Genomic DNA, 19902 nt, shown 5'->3' on the forward strand with positions numbered 1-19902 from the left:
TACTTGGTAGTGAAGCCACTTTATAAAAAGGGAGATATGGATAATTTTGACAATTATAGACCTATTTCTATGCCATCGGTGTTTGCTAAAGTTATCGAGAGGGTTGTATATACAAGGTTACTGGAGCATTTAAATTCACATAATTTGCTGTCAAATGTACAGTTTGGTTTTAGAAATGGCTTATCAACTGAAAATGCTATATTCTCTTTTCTCTGTGAGGTTTTTGATGGATTAAATAAAAGGTTGCGAACGTTAGGTGTTTTCTTTGATTTAACGAAGACTTTTGACTGTGTTGACCACAAAATATTACTGCAGAAGTTGGACCATTATGGAGTAAGGGGAGTAGCTTACAATTGGTTCGCCTCTTACTTTAAGAACAGAAAGCAGAAGGTAATTCTCCGCAGTATTGAGAGTGGTAGTGATGTTCAGTTCCAATGGGGCACTGTTAAATGGCGCGTTCCCCAAGGGTCGGTGCTGGGGCCACTGCTGTTTCTTATTTATATAAATGATATGTCTTCTAGTATTACAGGTGATTCAAAAATATTTCTGTTTGCTGATTACACCAGCTTGGTAGTGAAGGATCTTGTGTGTAATATTGAAACATTATCAAATAATGTAGTTCATGAAATAAGTTCATGGCTTGTGGAAAATAATTTGATGTTAAATCACAGTAAGACTCTGTTTTTACAGTTTCTAACTCACAATTCAACAAGAACTGATATTTTGATCAGACAGAATGGGCATATTATAAGCGAGACATAACAGTTCAAGTTCCTAGGCGTTCGGATAGATAGTAAGCTGTTGTGGAAAGCCCAAGTTCAGGATCTTGTTCAGAAACTAAATGCCGCTTTATTTACCATTAGAACAGTATCTGAAATAAGTGACATTTCAACACGAAAAGTAGTCTACTTCGCATATTTTCATACGCTTATGTCATATGGTATTATTTTTTGGGGTAATTCTTCTGATTCAAAAAGGGTATTTTTGGCTCAAAAACGGGCTGTTCGAGCTTTGTATGGTGTAAGTTCAAAAACCTCTTGTCGACCCCTATTCAATAGTGTGGGAATTTTGACATTGCCCTCACAGTATATATTTTCTTTAATGTCGTTTATTGTTAGCAATATTAGCTTATTCCCAAGAGTTAGCAGCTTTCACTCAGTTAATACTAGGCAGAAATCAAATCTGCATGTGGGATGCACTTCCTTGACTCTTGTGCAGAAAGGAGTGCAGTATTCTGCTGCATCCATTTTCAATGAGCTACCACAAGAACTCAAAAATCTTAGCAGTAACCCAAACACGTTTAAGTCTAAACTGAAGAGTTTCCTCATGGCTCACTCTTTCTATTCTGTTGAGGAGCTCCTGGAAGAGCTAAAAAATTAAGCAAATTCCAGTGTTACATTGTTGATTTTCTTTATTTAAACTTACGACTTGTTGCCTGAATATGTTTCTTATAGTTCATTTTATCTGTTTCTGCAATCTACAACTGAATATGTTTCTTATATTTCATTTTATCTGTTTCTACAATCGTGTTATAATTTCATGTATTGACTCGTTCCATGACCATGGAGGCATCTCCTTAATGTGGACCCACGGAACAATAAATAAATAAGACTCTTGAAGATAAAAGTAAACTACCCCAAGAAAGTCTATTAACAAAGTTTCAGGAAACAACTTTAAATGATTACTGTAGGAACATACTACAACCCCCTATATATTGCTCTGCCATGAACGTCATGGTTGTTTGCAAAGTATAGAAAAAGATAAATCAGAGCTCGCATGGAAAGATTTAAGTGTTCATTCTTCCTGCGTGCTGTTGGAAAGTGGAATGGTAGAGAAATAGCTTGAAGATAGTTCGAAGAACCCTTTGCCAAGCACTTGTTTACAAATTGTACAGTAGTCGAGTAGATGTAGATGCTGTGATTGTCTAATAATGTAGAAAATAAATGTGTCAAACTCTTATGTATACATATTGACACCAAACTTACTTGGGAAGGGCATGTCAACCAAGTTTGTAAAAATATCTCAAGAATGTCCTCCTTGATTTGTAAACTGAGAGGTATGGTCATTAATAATTATCTCTGTAGGACATATTTTGGGTTCAAATGGCTCTGAGCACTATGGGACGTAACATCTTAGGTCATCAGTCCCCTAGAACTTAGAACTACTTAAACCTAACTAACCTAAGGACATCACACACATCCATGCTCGAGGCAGGATTCGAACCTGCGACCATAGCAGTCCCGCGGTTCCGGACTGCAGCGCCTAGAACCGCACGGCCACCGCGGCCGGCTATTTTGGGTTCTTTGTCACATATTTCATATGGCCTTCTCATGTAGGGACACTTCTCTTACATCAGTAACATTTTAAAAGAAGAAAAACATTATATGTACAATATGCAAGGCTGGTCCTGTGGAGTACTGTTGCCCTCTTTCTTACTAGGTTTAGGATACTAACTACTGTGAATCTTTAAATCTGTGTGTCTGCGCTCTTTGTCAGGAACAACATTAAGGAAATTGTTGCCAGGGAAACATTTCACAAACACAATACTAGAACTAAGGCACAGGTTTGCAGTAGCTGCAAACTCATGCAAAGTGAATGTCCTCAAAATGTTTACCAAGTGTCCTCTCTGCTCAATCCTTGTCAATAAAAAATTAAAATAAAATGATATGACCTGTGAAGTTATCTGGACAGTGGTAGCAGGCCTAGATGACCTCGAGTTCATTGTTGGGTGTTTTTGTTGGCCACCTGATTCTGCCATAATAGTTGTAGAATCGTTCTAGGAAATTGTGTGTTCAGTGGCATGGAAATACACAGATCATGCAGTATTAGTTGGAGGCAACATCTACCACGTATAGACTGGGACATCTATGTATTCACTGCAGGTGGGACAGATTGATGACAGTCTTGCGAAGTGCTTTTGAACTCATTTTCTCAAAACTGCCTTGAACAAGTAGCTAGACAACTCACACTTAATGCAAATATTTTAGACCTTGTAACTACAAACGGGCCTGACCTTATTGACAGAGTTAGTGTACAGACAGTGATTAGTTATCATGATGTCATCATAGCGAAGATGGTTCTGAAAGTTTATAAATGTATCAAGAAGGCTAGGATTGTAACTTTTCTAGAAAAAATAGATAACCACTTGTTAGCATCCAACTTAGACAATGAAAGGACATAATTTAGCTCCAGTGTGACTGACAGAGAGAAATTATGAGCAAAGTTTAAACTGGTTGTAAATCACACTCTGGAGACATATGTGCCAAGTAATTGTGTTAATTATGGAAAGGAAATGCTGAGGAAACATGTTGTTACACAGTCAATTAAAAAAAGAATGAGCAGATGTTGACAGGCAAATGTTAGCAGAAATTTATGCAACCATAAGAAGATCAATGCATGAAGTATACAACTACTTTCGCTGTCATACCTCAGCAAAAGCTCATGCTGAGATTCCGAGAAAATTCTAGTCGTGTGTAAAACCACTAAACAGGTCGAAGGCTTCTCATCCCCTCATTGACCAATCTGCGTTGGCAATAGAAGACAAATCTGAAATTTTAAATTTGACGATTAAGAAATTATTCATGCAGGAAGATGATACAAACATACTGTTGTTTGACTGTCATAAACATTCCCACATGGAAGGCATAGAAATAGGCATCTGTGGCATAGAGAAGCAAGTGAAAGAGTTGAAAACAAATAAGTCACTAGTTACAGATAGAACCCCAATTCGGTTTTACAGAGACTACTCTATGGCATTGGCCCCTTAGTCTGCTTGCACTATCGTGGATCTCTCACCCAGCAAAAAGTCACAAGCAACTGGAAAAGAGTGCAAATGCCTCATGAATATAAGAAAGATAGAAAAGAAACTGGCATAATTGCAGATGAATATCTTTAACATTGGTTTGCTGTATTATTCTTGAACACATTCTGCGTTTGACTATAATAAATTTCATTCTGGCAGAAAAGGTTCTGTCAATGGTTGTAGAAAGCACCGATCGAGCGAAGCTCAGCTTGCCCTTTTCTCACATGATATCCTACAACCCATGGATGGAGGGCAACAGGCAGAGCCCAGATTCGTTGATTTCTGGAAAGTGTTTGATGTGGTGCCCTACTGCAGACTGTTGACTAAGGCCTGAGCATATAGTTTAGGTTCCAAGATATGTGTTTGTCTCAAAGGCTTCTTAAATAATGGAACCCAGTACACTGTCCTCGACAGCAAGTGTTCATCAGAGACGGGGATGTCATGGAGTGTCCCAGGGAAGTGTGATTGGACTGCTTTTATTCTCTATGTACATAAATGATTTGACAGATATAATGAGCAACAATTTAAATCTGTTTTCTGATGATGCTATGTTGTACAGGAAAATGTCATCATTGAACAACTGTTGGACTATTCAAGATGATGTAGATAAAATTTCTAATTGATGTGATGAGTGGCAGCTAGTTCTAAAAGTAGGAAAATGTAAGTTAATGTAGATGAGTAGGAAAAACAGTCCTGTATTGTTCGAATATAGCTTTAGTAGGGTGCTGCTTGACACAGTCACAGTGATTAAATATCTAGGCATGATGTTGCAAAGCAACATGAAATAGAGTGAGCATGTCAGGCTGGTAGTAGAGAAGATATTTTCTAGACTTCATTTTATTGGGAGAATTTTGGAAAAATGTAGCTCATTCATAAAGAAGATGGTATACTTAATTCTAGTGTGAGCCATTCTTGAATACCGTGTGAGTGTTTGGGATCCTTGGTATGTTGGATTAAAGGAAGACATCAAAGCAATTCATAGGTATGCTGCTACATTTGTTACTGGTAGGTTCAATCAGCTTGCAAGTATTAGGAGATGCTTCATGAACTAAAATGGGAATCCCTGGGAGGAAGGTGACACACTTTTTGCAAGGCATTATGGATGGAAATTTAGAGGACTAGCTATTTATGCTGACTGTAGAACTGTTCTACTGCCACCGACGTACATTTCGCATAGGGACCATGAAGATAAGATGAGAGAAATTGGAGCACATGTGAAGGCTTTTAGACAATCATTTTTCCCTCACTCTGTCTGCAGCCGCAACAGGATAGGGAGATGATTAGTATTAGTAAAATGTACCTCTGCCATGTACTATATGGCAGTTTGTAGAGTATATATGTAGATACAGGTATAACAACGAACCTAAGTTAAAATATAAAAGAGTTCTATCATAAGGGCAGTGTTGATTTTAATATACAAGATTATAGCTGTATTCTTTCACTTGAGATGAACAATCTCGATTTTAGTATTTAAGACTGTATCTGTACTGTTTACTTTATAATGACCCTACTGTGGTCTATATACGATGAAGCTAATTTCATGTAAAATGATCACCAATTAAAAATAAAGTGTTCATAAGGACTAATAGTGTGTTGAAGTTTAGTGATAGTTATTACCATATTTGGAATTAGTTCTTAACTACTTCTTCTGCTGCCTAATATGTCTCAACTCAGTCCACCTTCCTGAAAATTTATCTGCGTAGTATAATCCAAGTAATACAATACGTAAATGTAATGAATGAAGAAAAATCAAATGAATGATAAAATTGAAGACTTGCAGGATAGCCAAACAATAATTGTATATATTGAGTGAAGGTGCAGTAGTATTCGTAGTCAACCTACAGATTTTAGTCTCGCTTTTGCAACCGTAGTTTTTATTGTATAAACAGTTGTTTGCACATGTCCTCCTACTTTATGCTTTGTGTGTTCTCAGTGATTAGCTCTACTACACTCATTAAGTACATTGGATAAGAAATTCCCATATTTCCTCTATACATCATTTTCCTGTGTCTGAAATGTTCATCAAATATTCAGTTCTTTTGATAGGAACATGGCATGAGTGAGTGAGCATTTTCATTTTGATTATTTTCACTATTAAATTCAGTGTGTATAATTATTTTGGTCTTCTTCCCCGTAACAGGTAAAAATGAGTTTGCCTATGGACGTGAGTTACTTTGTCTGGATGTTGGTGTGGAACTGGAATGCCCAGACTATAATGGGAATAGACTTTCTCAGAAAACAAGATCAAGGATTACAAAGGTAATAATGTAATACATAATATATCTGCACTTTATGGAGGGAAAAAAAATCACTTTGGATGACACCGCATATTTACCAGTGCAGAATTGTGATATAGGTATTACTGCAGCATTGAGAGTGCAGAAGTAGCTGTATTGGGCCTTCCATAATGTTAGATGCACATTAATGGGCATCAGTCATTGATTTTTTTCCCTATACCCCTAACATTCTTGCGATGTGTTTTCACTCTTAGAAATTACTGTAAAAGTATGTGTTCACTTCCTTTTTGGGATCTGTTCTACCAGAACTACCTTGCTACTATACTTTCGAGTGTCCACTGTTGTTGCAGATTACTTTTTGCAATCTTGCCGTACCTACACCTGCAGTTGGATTTTCGTACTGTCAACAATTTTATTTGATGCTTTTCTGCATTTACACTGTCTGAAAAAAAGAAGTGAAGCAGGGAAAGAGGGATTGAAATGAAACCACAGGGGTTGAGATGGTATGCAACATTATTTCAGTGATTACAAAATTCCAGTCAAATTTACAAAGAACTTGTAGTATGAGCCCATTTTTTATCAATTGGATGTTGTACACTGCTGACCTAAACGCATGCATTGGTTCAGTTGGGAAGGGTGCCATAAAACTGTTGTATTCCCTCCTGAAACACACATTTTTGTAACTGGCACTTCATATCCTGGATACTGGCACTGGGCCAGTGTTGACATCTGAGGTGGTCAGACATGTTCTGCCAGGGGCTTATCTGGGGATCTCGTGGCCCACGTGAGTACCTCAACAACATGCAGACAGTTCATAGAGACACGTGCCATGTGTGGACAAGCATTTTTTTTGTTGAAAAATAGTACCTCAGTATTGTTGCGTGAGACATAACACATGAGTACACAAAATGTCTGTGACTTAACTGTTATGCCATCAGAGTTCTCTCGCCCACTTTTACTTGTGGCCTGATGTCACACCCAATGGCTCCTCATACTGTGACACCAAGAGCAACATTGTTGTGCCTCTCCAAAACATTGGAGAAATGAGAGCTCACGTTAGGTTGTCACCATACTCACCGATGATGGTCTTCCAGGATAGTGTGTAACTGCAGTTAATTGCTGAACACAATGCAATGTCACTTGTTGGCACTCCATGCTTCCCAACTGCAGCACTACTCCATATGCGGCTGTTGGTGTTATGATGTCAACAGCAACATACACACTATATGTTAATTCCCAAGTCCAGCTGCTGCTAGTCTCCAACTGATGGAGCAGGATGGCACAGATTGTTTTACGGAGTCCATTACTTGTTCTCAGATGGCGGGCTTAGGTGTGAAGGGCTTACAATGTCGTTGGAACACAGTATAGTGATTCTCTCTTGTGATCGTCACATGTGATCGACAGGAAACTTGACAGCGAGTGTGCCTACTCTCACATTTCCGTGCAATCCAACATCAGGCCTCTGTCACGTCAAAAACCGCTTAATTATAGACATTGTGTGATTTGACCAGCTGGCCAAATGGAGACCCACAGTGAGGTGAGGTGCTGATAACACTGTCTTACATGAGTACATGACATCTTCATTTCATTACGGTGATCATTCAACACCTGCTACTGTTCTGGTCCCTTATATACCATACCAGGTCTGGTAACAACACTATAATGCACACTGGTGGTCATTTTGTCACAGAGAATTACAAGTCTAATGAGTAACATACCAGCCAGTGGTGGGATTGTGTATCAAATTACATTAATATCCGACCTTGTCTTCTGGGTGCGTCACTTCTTTTATCAACCAATGTATATATTTTGCATTATGTCAGTCATGCATGTTTACAGGAAAAATACACCATGACATTGATGGTACCATGTGCATTTCCCTACAAAAAGCTCTGTTTCCAAAATTATTACACATTTTTTCCTTATCGTGGTTAATCTTGAACTGTTATCCTTGTTTTTATCACAACTTAGTGGAGTGTTCTGCACCCTACCGAAACTGCAAATTTTCTTGCCCTTGTTCATTCTGTGACCACTCTTCCCTGTTTAATTTATTGTATATAAAATACTTCTACAAGGTCTTACATCCATCCATGTGTGATCCTTCTGCAGTGACAAGTAATCCGTTGTTCAGTATGCTGAAGGTCTTACTAATGATGTCACAGACAGATATTACCCCCAAACATAGCCCGCAAACAAATATTACTGACTGCAAAGAGGCTGCTCCTCTCCCACCCCCCCCCTCCCCTTTTCCCCTATGACTCAATGTCATTTTGCACTGAAACATCTTAACCGTACCCTTTGCCAGCACTTTGACTACTTTCATCATATCCATAAACGAAGAACATTATACCCACTATCCCCCCCCCCCCCTTTGGTCCATAGCTCTTTCGTGGGTATGTGTGTGGAATGCATGGGGCCTCGACCTATTGCAGCCTCTCTTCTCTACCAGGCTGCATTCCCTTCCCCATATCCACTCCTTCCCATCCTATCTCCTCCCCCTCCTGCTCCCCGTCTATCTACCTCACTGTTTCCCTTTACGATGACTAGCTATTTCCTTGGTTCTTCTATTCCTTTATGGTCTTGTCTAGCATTTCCAGTCTCCCTCCTTTTCTTTCTTTCTTTTTTTCCTTCTCAGCTTTTACTGGTCCCCTTTGGGGTTCGATCTCTCATTCTAAATTGTTTCCATAGTGTGAGCCATTTGGGGAAGAACTCTCTCCCTAGTGTCCCTGGTGTGGGTCCTCTCTATCCTCATGTTTCTCTCTATCTTCTCCACTGTAGTGTCCACTACACTCCCCCCACCCCAGCTTGGTCATTGGCACAGTAGCCAGTCTGTGGTGGGACTGTTATGTACCATTCCAGCTGAGCCCCCTGACAACAATGGGATCACGCTTCTGGTAATGAGCTGTCACCACCTCATGTATGCTTCATTGTGGGTGCGCATCTTTTTGGGGCTTCAAAACTCCCAGCAATGACTGCTGTGACAGGCAACCCTCGCTGCGGCCAGACAGTGCCCATGATGTGAGCCCCTGATCAGAGTGAGTGGTACCAGGGCAGATTTTCTGCGCAAGAATCATGGTAAGCTCCAAACTTCTGGTCACTCTTCTGCAGCTTCCTTTTCAAATAGGAGCAGTTCACTCTCTGCTCCTAATTTTACCTCATCAGTCTTCCCCTCCCTGGCCACTCCCTTGAAGAAGGGCAAGGATTGACAACTTGTGGCAAAACCCTTTCCCTGTTATTTGGTTTTTTATTGTACAGTAATGGACTTTCGCTGCTGCATAACTGCTCTTTTTTTGTAGGTCACATTGGAGGTAAGTTTGGGGAAGTTGACTCCCTAGGTAAAATGCAGTCAGTTCCCCTACTGATTAAAACCTCTTCTGTCAGTCAGTCAGTTTTCCTTTGTTCTTCTGAGCACTTAGACATCCCAGTGAGAGTTACTCCTCGCCAGTCCTTAAATATGACCCAGAGCATTATTTTCCACAGGGATCTCCTCCTTCAATCTGATGGCGAATTGGAACTGATCTGGCACAACACGGCATTCATTTTGTGTGGCAAGTCCAGAGAGGTCCTAAGGACAATCATCCTGGCTTTTGAGGGGAATACTTTCTGGAAAAAGTCAAAGTTACAGTTTACTGTTGAGATTTGAAATCCTATAGCCCACCTTCCATGTACCATTTCCTGTGTCTCTGTTTTGGTCACGTCTTCACAATGGGAGGCGACTCCTATTTGCGGCACCTGCGACCATCCTCTATATATGGGGAGTCCTTGCACCCACCGCCCAAGTACATGAACTGTTCCAGCCACTTTCTGCTTGCTCGCCATATTGCCTGATCCATAAAACAGAAAGAAAGAGTGAGGAACTCAAAACTCTTGACCATCCGTCCTCCTCTGAGTCCAAAAGAAATTAGTCTGTCAGCACCTAGTTTCTTTAACATCTGCTTTACCTTCTGTTGTGTTCTTTCCTCCTCATTCTCCTCCTCCTGCTTTCTCTGTGCCTCCATCCTGTCCCCCTTCCCTTTCCTCCTCCACGGCGATTCCTGTTCCCTCCCTTCACAGAGCTGCTCCTTCTCCTCAACCAGAGAAAAAACCTCTTCTCTGGTACCCGCTGGGGATGTAGCTGCTTCTAGGAACCCCTCTCCCTGGCTTCTCCAAGACAAGACGCCTGCTACTTTGAGTTGGATGCAGGAACTGTGCCCTGTGGGCCTCAGGACCACTCATTCTCTTTTGGACCCAGATATTGCTGCGACTTGCTCTCTTTCCAAACACACCTCCTCACACTCTGCTAAGGAGAAACTGAAGTTTGCGTATGTCTCGGCATGAGGCCCACCCTACATCCCAGAGGGTGTCACCCCCTCCCTCTAAATTGGGCTCAGTATTACATTGATGGATGTCACTCCACCCTTACTGGTGACACACTCCGACACAGCCCGATGGTTGATTCTGATCTGGCACTCATACTACTCTTCTCTAATGGAACAATAATGGTTACTATCATCACCTTCCAGAATTGCAGTCTCTTCTTTTTCTCTACTCAGTAGCTTGTATTGTATTGCAGGAATTTCATTTCATGAATACTCATTTGCCGATTCTTTGTGATTCCCATGTCTTCTGCCACAACCAGTTGGCCCCTTTGTGAACCTCCTTTGGTGTCTGCAGATTGGTCCATACGGACGTTGTCAGTTACTGGATTCCTCTTCAAACAGCACTGGAAGCAGTAGCTGTTCGGGCTCATTTAGACTCTGCAGTAACAATTTGCGATTTTTATCTCCCCACAGATTTCACTCCGATGCTTCCTGCTCTTCTTGCCCTCCTTCAACAGTTCCCTCCTCCCGTCAGTCTCCTTGGGAATTCTAACGCCCATTACCCTCTTTAGGGTTGTTCTCCGACCACTGATCGGGGCTAGATTATTGAAGCCTTCTGGCAGGAATGGATCTCTGCCTCCTCAACCCTGAAGCTCCCTCACACTTCAGTGGGGAGTTCATGATTCAGTGGGGAGTTCATGACAATTTGTGCAACAGCGATCTTTTCTTCAGCATCACTCGCCTGGGTGCCCTTGCAGGTGGTCCTTTACCAATGTGGACTGGGATGCCTTTTCCTTGGCTGCCATCCCAACCGTTCTACCATATGATGGCATTGATAAGTCCGTACAGAGTTTGACCAACACCATCCTTTTCGCAGCTGCTCTAGCGATTCTCTATTTCTCAGTATCTCCTATGTTGAAGAATATCCTTTGATGGATCCTTGAAATTGCTAGAGCCATCGGGCTTTCCAATGCTACAAATGGCACTTGTCTCTCAACCACCTCCTGTCCGTTAAACAACTTCATGCCCATGCCTGATATTTAATTAAATACCAGAAACATATCACTGCCATAGGGCGGCGTACTCCCTGTTCGCAAGTATGGGCAAAGATCAGGCACATTTTTGGCCACCATCCTCCAACAGGTGTCCCGGGAGTTTTCCTGAATGGTGTTATCCTCACCAGTCTGCGGGCTCTATAGCTTAGCATTTTATTTGGCATTCCGCCTAGGCCTCAGCGTCAGTCCACTATCTGCCCACATTCCGTCTTCTCAAACACTGGAACGACTTCCTTTATCTTCCACTTCCCATCGCCTGGAGATTTGAAACACTCCATTTAGTGAGTGGGAATTCGCCAGCACTCTTGTTTCCTGCCTTTACATGGCTCCTGAACTGGACTGAGTGCACAACCAAATGCTTCAACACTAATTGGTGGTTAGCCAACATCATATACTTTCCCTTTTTACTGTCTCTGAAGCAAAGGAGAAGTCCCTTCCCATTGGCAAGAAAGACATTATTCCAGTTTTGAAATTGGGTAAACAACCTCTTCAGATGGATTGCTACCATATGATCAATTTAACCAATCTCCTCTGCAAGTTGCTTGAATGGGTGGTGAGTCAAAGGCTGTATCGGATCCTTGAATCCAAGGACCTTTTGGCTTCGACCCAGGGTTGTTTTCAATAAGGTTGTTCTACTGCAAATAATTTAGTCCACCTGGAGTCTGCTATACAAATGGCTTTTGCCCAGCAGCAACACCTTGTTGCAGTCTTCTTTGAGCTGCATAAAGCTTATGATACCACATGGCGCCACCACATCCTAGCCACCTTACATGAGTGGGGTCTCCATGGCTCACTCCTGATTTTTATCCAGGATTTTCTTTCATGTGACGCTATTCAGGTACAGGGTGGCACCTCCTGTAGCACCTCCCATCTGCAGGAGAAAGGAGTTCCACAGGGTTCTGTTTCGAGTGTACCTCTCTTTTTAGTGGCTATCAGTGGTCTGGTGGCAGTTGTGGGACCTATGTTCCCTCTTTGTATGCTGATGACTTTTGTATTTATTTTTATTCATCCATGATGGGCATTGTTGACTGTGGACTGCAGGGAACAATACAAAAAGAGAGCAGTTTTGGGATCTTACTCATAGCTTCCAATTTTCAGCTGCCAGCGTTCCCATCTGGATCTGTACCTTGATGGCCAGCTCCTCAGTGTGGTGGACTCTTCAATACTTTTTTTTTTTTAGGACTGGCATTTGATGCTTGATTGACATGGCTTCCCTATCTTCATTAACTAAAGCAGACATGTTGGTCAGATCTCAATGCTCTTTGATGCCTAAGCAATACCAACTTGAGTGCAAACTGCTCTACTCTGCTATGGTTCTACAAAGTGCTGGTCCAGTCCCATCTAGATTATGGGAGTCTCGCATACAGTTTGGTGTCATCTTCGACATTATATTGGTGGACCTGATACACCATGGTGGGGTACGACTGGCAACTGTTGTCTTTGGGATGAACTGTGTGGTCAGCCTCCTGGGAGAGGCAGGGGTTCAATCATTGCATGTTCGGCACCAGTAAGCATTGATTGCTTATGTATTAGCCATCTACTGCTACCCAGAGTACCCAAACTACTTCTCTTTTCAGGTACAGAGATCTGCCTCCCACAACGACAGCCTATGTCTGGGGTTACAATCAATATCCACACCCAATCCCTTTCTTCAGAACTCCGTCTTTCCCCTGTAACACTTCTTCTCTGGGCCCATTCACATACACATCCGTGGTGCATCCATCGCCCACAGTTCTGTCTTGACTTGTCATGAGATCCGAAAGACCAGCCCTGCCTGAGACGCAATTCTTCTCCATTCTTGGCACATTGGTTGCATGTCACACTGGTTTTGCTTACATTCATGTGGGATGTACCGAGCTTCATTCCTTGTCATACAGCTGCAGTGTTTTCACTGTGGTGTTAGTAGCCATGTCTTGTGTTCTTGAGCAAATCTGTTCTTGAATCTTTCCTCATCTGTGGCAACTCCGTGAGCACTTTACAAGCTCTTGACCAGTGTTACCCTCACCATTCCATGGTCCTGACTATCCAAGATACCCTTTTTGCCCTCAAACAATGTAGATGCACGGTGGCCTTTGTCTCTACCCCGGGGAATGAACTCGCTGACAGACTGGCCAAATTGGCTGCTGGCAAGCCATCTTTTGAGATTGGTAATATGGCACTGGACCTTTTTGATTGGTATTATACCATCAAGTTTTTAGGATTTGGAAAATGTAACTGCATACTCTGAGTTTACCAAACTAACTATGGGTGATAAAGGAGACCACGAATTTGTGGAGGTCCTCCATGCAGCCTTCTCACAAGGACTCCACTGTCCTGTGTTGGCTCCACATCAGCCGTACTTGATTGACGACTCATCGTTATCTCCCCCACTGTCTTTGTTGCGCTTATTTGACAGTGGTCCATATTTTGCTTAACTGTCCTAACCTAGCCACCTTTTGGGGGACTCTCAATCTTCCTGACTCGTTACCCCTGTTGTTACCAGATGATGCTTCAGCAGCTGACCTTGTTTACTGTTTATTTGTGAAGGAAGTTTTGATCACTCTCTCTAAGAGAAGACACCTCAGCCTTGTCGGCTTATTTATGGGGTGGCAGAACGCCCTGTTGCCTCCTCTGCCCTGACCGGGCAATGGCTCTCTCGGCTTGATAGTATGCCCTAGCCCTTGCCCTACCCATTCTTTTGCTCTTGGAGCCTTTCTCTGACTGATTTCGTGTTCTTCTCCATTTTCCTGTGCTTCTCTCATAGTGCCGTGTTCATGTTGCTAGTCTTTACTGTGTATTGTTGGGTGGGATGCCTTTGGTCTGGGTGGGGGAGGCAGGGGTGGTATGTCCCTCATCTCAGTTTCTGTCCTTGAGGACCTCTGCTGATCCCTGGACAGGGCACCTCACTTGCCTTTCTGACTTTCCCCCTTTTCTTCTTCCTTGTTCCTTTCCCTAGTGTTTGTTGACCTTCAATAGACATTGGGGTTTTCTTCCCTTCGGTTACATGCACTAGGCCATTCTTTGGTGTGTAGTTTTGTTGACTTTCGTGTTGCAGTAGGAGAGACTGACCTCATAGTTTGGTCCCTTTAATCCTTAAACTAACCAACCAATCCTTCCCACCCCTCCCAAAGTGGTATTAGCAACCCACAGAGTGTACATGATAACCTAGACCATCCTTATGCCACATATGCTCCCAGCCTCTTGCTGTGTGGACCACACCGCTGTGTAACATCCAGGTATAAGACCTGTCTGGTATACCCACCCAGTACAGTCTGGTCCAGACCCATCACAGGATTTTCCTTGGGTAGATCAGCCTCTTGTATACAGATATACTTCTCGGGTTTGCTGTGGGATAACACTATGCAAATCCTACAATATTTCATTGAAGCACGTGTTCGGCATCTTCAGGTGGTGATAGTTACTGTCGTCAGTGCTCCTAAATGCAACTGATGATTACTGTGCTGAGGTGTTGAAATTTATTGTGCTGTAAGCATTAATTACACATATACTGACAGGCGTTACAGTTGGATGAAAGTGGCCTCATAGTGCCCACTACTGGGAACCAAAGAGAGGCCTTCTGCATGTAAGCAGTGGGCAATGATTGTGATGCCAAATGCTTCTGTGGATAAAAATAACAGGTTCTTGTTTCTTGTGTCTTAATAAAATGAGAACAATGCTTAGTCCAAATCGCACATCCCTGTTTATAAGATTGTCTGCCATATGGATACTTATGGCCTCCTCAAAAATACAATCCAGAATGATGATGAAATGTTTTTCATAAAACATGTGATGCCCCCCTGTACAGGCAACGCTATGCTGCTGCTGAATTATCGTGTTGGCCCAGGCATATACAACAGTAGTTTTCTACACATTGTTCTGACAGTGTGCAACATGTCCATATCTGTCCAATACAAGATTTCTCACAATAAACTCCATTTTCGACAGCCAAGGTCATTGTTACCATTGGATAAAAAACACACTTAAAAATGTCTCTTTTGAGGATTCGTTTTATTCTCTAAGACCTACTGCCAAAATACAACAAGAAGGCTTTTGCAGTGGTTGCCTCCACATATTCATTTACATCCATACACTGAATTCACTTTCATGGCAATGCATTACATATCTGTTTATCAGAATAACCATTTTGTTGGAACACCATTCTTGGATGTTGCAGATCACCTGGCAGGCTGGAGGATCAAAGAGCAAATGTTTTGCAATGAAGAGTGAACATAAGGTGTGATGTTTCACCTTCTTTGTTTCTTCATTTGTTGTCCTTGGTGTTGACGTACTGGCTGAAAAAAATAAGGGGTGGAAGTGCAGTACTGTCTACTGTAAATGTTGTAGCCAACAAATGCACATTTGTGTTTCACAGTTGTTTACTTTCACTTTTCACAATCCCCCATATACACATTTAATACGACCAGTGCACTACTGTTTAGCTTTCAATAAGCCTCATTAATAGTTTTCAGGGGAACATCAACATACTGCTACACTAGTTTACTCTTGAATATCTATGAGCAGTAAAAACCTAACCACACAGTTCTTGAAGAATAACAAGGTACATATGGAGCAGATACTGTCATTGTTTTAACACACGGCCTAATTGTGTTACGCTTATTTCACGGATGCATTGTTGTTGATCTAACCAGTACAGTTTTCTCGTCTTACTGCTTCATTATCTAATAAATAAACACATGCTCTGCTTATCTAATGCAAAATTGATTCTACATAAAAACACTCCACAGTAACAGATCCTTACGCTAAGGCAAACTTAACTCTCATTACTGATCAGACACAATTATCACTTAGAAAAACTATTATTTCAGTGTATTCCACCAAATCGCTGGAGATTCTAGCCTGAAGGGTGATATACATACAGATCTTGCTTCTTCTTTCCACACACATTACTCCAGACAACTATGTTCAAAGTTGTAATTCATTAATGTTAAAAAAGGCTGTACCGTGACACACATCTATAGGTAGATATTTATCTCAATATACAGATTGCACTGAAAGCAAACACTTCTATTATATCCCAATTAATATTAAGACGTAGTATCCAAGATGGTTTATGTGGTGTCACCGCCAGACACCACACTTGCTAGGTGGTAGCCTTTAAATCGGCTGCGGTCCGTTAGTATACGTCGGACCCGCATGTCGCCACTATCAGTGATTGCAGACCGAGCGCCGCCACACGGCAGGTCTAGAGAGACTTCCTAGCACTCGCCCCAGTTGTACAGCCAACTTTGCTTGCAATGGTTCACTGACAAATTAAGCTCTCAATTGCCGAGACGATAGTTAGCATAGCCTTCAGCTACATTATTTGCTACGACCTAGCAAGGCGCCATTATCATTTGCTATTTATCTTGTGATACATGTACCGTCAGACCGATGTTCACCAATTATGAATTAAAGTTAAGTATTCCAGTAGTTACTTAACGTTCTTTGCTACTATAAATTCCCTTACCTGTTCCAGACCTCACGCCAGCCTGCGTGAGCTTAAATGCGTGCCTTTCGGCTTCACCTCGTAGTGGCTTGGCTGTCTTGCCAAGTCACAACAGTTTATATTGCATATTGCCTCTGCTACTGCACCAATGAGCTGATTACTTCAGATGGTAAAGTTTTCAGATAAGCTGCACCTTCTCCTCCACATATGTTGACACCTTTTACGAGTATTTTCTGTTTAACTTATTCTTTGACAGAAATTCTTTAACCATTGTGTCAATTTACTTTCTTCCATCCTCTTATGATTTCATTACTTATCACTAACACAACGTGTGTGTGCGTGTGCGTGTGTGTGTGTGTGTGTGTGTGTGTGTGTAAGTGTAAACACTGGAGAAACCTTTTCTAAAATATTCGTATACAAAAGTATCCTACTGCAGAAAATCATGTGACAGTCAAAGAAAGAATGCTTCTGATCCACTTATAACTTACAGATATGATAGGAGAAGAATTTGACTGCCTCAGGAAACACAAAAAATGAGACAGACAGCTGGGGTAAGCATTATCGCCACATAGTGAATCCAACACAGAATGTTGAACCCCCTACTTGCTAATTGCACAAGGAGTTAGTCCCAAATATTACATCAATGCTGAGATTTTGGATCACTAATAAGTTACACTCCAACGGCTGTCCTGCCAATTTCACAGTTAATAGTACCTCTCGTTTCACACTCTTTGATAGCTTACCAGTAGCACCAACAATTTTTATTCCAGAAACATGGATCACCACTGTACCCTCTGTGTTCTTAATATATTTAAAAAAAATTCCTGTGACATGCCATTCAAATCACTACCACTGCCCAATAAACACTTAACATGTATACCTTGTACACTTGCCGTTATTACAGGGTGACACACTTCCATATTGCTTACCATGTGATCTTCATACAACAAATCCTCATTAATTCTTTCTTTACTTAACACATTGTCCTCATTATCAATTATAAATTCAAATACCCCATTCTCATCACTACTGGATTTGTCATTGCTATCATCATTACAACTACAGTCAGAATCAGACCCACTGTCACTTATGCTGTCCTCAAATACTTGGCTCATTAGTTGATCCTTGTTTCCAGTATAGACCACAAAGCAAAACATCTGAATTCCTTATGTTCTCTTAAAAATTTACTATCCATTTTGACACTTTGGACAACCTGAGCAACATCAACGCACACTGTTTCATGGCTTGATTTTATTATAGTAAGTTCCTCCTCCTCCTTTTAGGTGATAAAAATTGCTACCCACACCATCATTCTGCATCTCACTAGAATTAGAAATTACACTCCTCTTATTACTATCATTTACATTACTCTTAACTCTGATTAAAGCACATTTATATACAAGTGGCTCTTCATCACTACCTGCTCTAGTGTGAGGCAAAACTGAAGCATTATCTAGTTTAGATGGTTTGATCCAGAACTAAAATCATCTCCTCCATTTCTTTTATTTGAATTTCTCCTACCATTTCCATGTCATTTCTAGCTCTCATCTACCCAACCATTCCTTGAATTTCTACTGTAATTAGTCCTGTTCATCCTATTTACCTGAAATTCTCTCCCTGATTAAATATTGTCATCAAAATTCCTCCTACAATCTTCCACTGAGGGCTTCACTCTCTCCACTTTATCAACATAAATCAAGAAATCACTAATATTATCCCTAGGGGCAGGTACAAGCAATTATCTAACTTTCAGGGACAACTTAATTTCTAAACCCAAAATTATGGATTCGCTACCTAGCTCTTTGTCCAAATATTTCACTTTGTTTATCCAAAGCTGAGGTCCAATATTCATCAAAAGATGCTTTCTCAAAGCTTTGCCACAATAGTACAACTATCAGCTACCAGAGCTGCCAATCCATAAGCGTCCCCCTTCAAAAAAAAAAACGTCACAAATGACATTTTCTCTTTTGTCATTCCATGTTTCAGGCAAATAATTAAATTCTCTCATTAATTCCAGTGGATGCCCTTTCCATATGGTTCAAAATTATTAAATTTCTTACAACCAACAAATGAAGGACTGTTTGGGGCACTATATACTGTATGCTTTTGATTTTGCACCTCTTCCATCTTTTTCTCTATTTCAGCCAATTTTGAATCTACATTTTTATTTACTTTTACCGGTTTTTCCCCTACCACTACTGCACACTTGGTTTCTACCTCTGTTTCTAAATAATTTTTAATCTGATCAATTTGGTTCTCATGTTTAACCCTGTTCTGAGCACAAAATTTCCTGGCTACTTTGACTTCATCTTTGTACTGTTTTTCAGAAGCCTCCACCATCCTACTATAGTCATCACAAAGCTTCTTTCTCTCTTCTACACATTTACTGCTCATTAATGTTAATTTCTCACTAGTATCCTGCTCTACTTTCTTTATCGTTTCATCACAATCTTTCCCTACTGCCTCAACCTTCTTATTTAATTCTGAAAGATTAGAGCTGACTATCTGAATCTCCTTTTTAATTTCTTTATTCAGTTTATCATTTAAGCTAGTCATGTCAGCTTTAATGCTATCAGTTTTCTTTTCTACTCTGCTAATGTCTTCTTTCATACTACTAATGTCTTCTTTCGTACTCGTATTACTCAGACTACTCTTAATTTGCCTTAACATTGGTTCCAAATTTCTGTCTGCCATAAACTGTTGCCCTTACTGACTTTCACTACTAGATGCCCTCCTCTTTAACCTTAACGATCTCACCCATTTCAGTACTGTTTTCGTCCATTTCACTCACATAACCACACAATGTAGATGACGCTTTCATCATTCTACCTACAATAGGACTTTCATCCACATCATTCAAAGTTACATTCTTGTTTGATTTATAATCACTACAGAACTAGTCCCACTTAGGTCTTTCTGTCCATTTAACAACTTAACCTCTACAGCTTTGTTCTCAGTCACACTGTCTTGTTCGTCAAAGTCATTCATTGTGTATCACTGAATACAAAACAGCTTTTGCAATGAATTACCTTATTCTCATTCACTCTTCTCCTTCTTCTCAGCTGCTGTTGTTGTTGTTGTTATC

At 41.0% G+C, this 19902-nt stretch overlaps 1 protein-coding gene across 1 annotated transcript in view; it reads left to right on the top strand.

Annotated features, from left to right (window-relative positions):
* The window catches only part of LOC124789633, a 41702-nt gene that overhangs the window by 11631 nt on the left and 10169 nt on the right, over nt 1–19902 (top strand). Inside the window, exon 3 of the mRNA XM_047257059.1 lies at nt 5943–6061. The gene's annotated coding sequence lies outside the window, so the exon portion shown is untranslated. The remainder of the gene's footprint in view (nt 1–5942; nt 6062–19902) is intronic.

Source organism: Schistocerca piceifrons, chromosome 3, assembly GCF_021461385.2.
Source record: "Schistocerca piceifrons isolate TAMUIC-IGC-003096 chromosome 3, iqSchPice1.1, whole genome shotgun sequence".
NCBI classification, from domain to species: Eukaryota; Metazoa; Arthropoda; class Insecta; order Orthoptera; family Acrididae; genus Schistocerca; species Schistocerca piceifrons.